This window comes from Chrysochloris asiatica, unplaced genomic scaffold (assembly GCF_000296735.1).
Source record: "Chrysochloris asiatica unplaced genomic scaffold, ChrAsi1.0 scaffold00022, whole genome shotgun sequence".
NCBI lineage: Eukaryota > Metazoa > Chordata > Mammalia > Afrosoricida > Chrysochloridae > Chrysochloris > Chrysochloris asiatica.
Genome location: NW_006408540.1, coordinates 25495812 through 25497909, shown reverse-complemented (window position 1 = coordinate 25497909; position 2098 = coordinate 25495812). Strand labels below are relative to the sequence as shown.

At 41.9% G+C, this 2098-nt stretch overlaps 1 pseudogene; it reads left to right on the top strand.

Annotated features, from left to right (window-relative positions):
- Positions 1-1243, top strand: part of LOC102819833 — a 51904-nt pseudogene extending 50661 nt beyond the window's left edge.
- Positions 1244-2098: the final 855 nt, after the last annotated feature.

Genomic DNA, 2098 nt, shown 5'->3' with positions numbered 1-2098 from the left:
CTAGCCCATAGTATTATCTAAAATGAATGTTGATTCTCACCATTTTCTTTACCAGAAATGTGCAAATTACTGTGAGTCAGAGCTTTATTTACCATCCTTTGCAAGGTTTAGAGTCCCTGAGAGTGGTGCAGATGATTAACATGCTCGATTGTGAACTCCTATAGAGGGGCACTTCAGAAGAAGTTCTGGTGCGCTTCTCTGAAAAATCAGCCATTAAAAACCCTATGGAGGCCCATGGTCACTGGGGTGTTCAACATGCAGGGCACTCCCTCCACGCCGTCAGCCCTCCAGCTGCTACTGCTCCTGACCCTGCCAAGCGCCAACTGGCTGACAACTGGAGCGCCGAAGCCACTGTTGGGAACTCCAAAGTGAAGAATGAAAATCTGGAAAATGTGGAAGAAAAAGGATATTTTGGAATTGTCCGTGTAAGGATTTTAGTTCGTAAGTGGCCTATGACATCTGTTTCCAATTTGCAACTAATTGCCATTCAAGAAGAGGTAGTAGAGATTGATGGAAAACAAGTTCAACCAAGAATGTTCCTGAAATTTATATTTTAGTTAAGAACCAGGGACTACTCAAGACATTCAAACTACATGCATCTTTTGGAAGAAAGCATGCTGCCCTCCATTTTCGGGAACAGTGACATCGTATTTACCATTCCTAACTGGAGTCCTGGTGTGGCGCTGTGGGTTAATGTGCCAGAATGCAAAGCCATTTGAACTGCAAAGTCAATGGTTCAAGCTCACCAGCTGCCCCTCAGAAGCCCTATACAGGGTGGCTATGGGTCAGAATTGACTCAACGGCACTTAACAACAACAACAACCTCTTTAGTAAAGTAGATAGTATTGGTTCGCTGCAGACCACCAGTCAGTATCTCATCAGGAATGTGGAAACCATTATAGATGACGATGCTTTGCCTGGTAAAATACCTAAAATTCCTCTCAGAGCAGAACCCCCATCTTCATATAACTTTTCCAATGGATGGAAAAGTTTAGAAGAGATCTGTGTTGGTTCTGGAACAGAGTTTTCCCAAAAATTTTTATTTTTTTTGAACATCTTTGTGGCTGGAATTATTGGATCAGCTGTAGTAATATCCATCTTAAAGATGTTTTTCCCCATTTGTGAATACAAAGGAGTTCTTCTATGGGATAAAATCAGTGCTATACCCATGATAGCTATCAGCTTATATCCAGATGGTCCTAAAAAAATAGCAGCAAGTCTTGAAGATAAAACATGTATTTAAAACACCTTCTCAAATCACGGACTCTGAATTAGTCTGTTGTTGTTGTTGTTAGGTGCCATCGAGTCGGTACTGACTCATAGCAACCTTATGCACAGAAGAACGAAATACTGCCCAATCCTGGGCCAACCCACAATTGTTGCCACGCTTGAGCCCACTGATGCTGCCACTTTGCCAATCCATCTAGTTGGGGGTCTTCCTCTTTTTCTCTGATCTTCCACCCTACCAAACATAATATCCTTCTTCAGTGACTGGTCCCTCCTGACAATATGTCTGAAGTATGAGTGATGAAGTTTAGCCATCTTGTCCTCCCTCCAACGAGCACTCTGGCTGTATTTCTTCCAATATGTTCTTTGGACAGCCCATGGCACTTTCAATATTCTCCTCCAACACCATAATTCAAAGGCATCAATTCTTCTATGATCTTCCTGATTCACTGTCCAGCTTTCACATCCATATGAGGTTATTGAAAATACCATGGCGTGGGTCAGGCGCACCTTAGTCTTCAAGTTGACATCTTTGCACTTGAACACTTTAAAAAGGTCTTGTGCAGCAGATTTGCCTAACACAACATGTCATTTGATTTCTTGACTACAACTTTGATGAGTGTTGATAGTTGAAGAGGGAGTTTAGTTTCAGAGTGTGTGGGGAGAGGTAGAGTCCCCATTGAATAGTTTTCATCTTGTCTAGGTGGGTCTGGTAAAAAGAGATGGGGATAAGATTCTTACGATTTAATAGTCAGTAATTGTTACCATGACTAATTGCGACTGTCACAACTGTAAATTTAGAAGTTTTGTAGCAAAAAGCGGGGAGTAGTTAATCTTACAGTTCAGTAACAGAGGACCCTAGGACCATCCA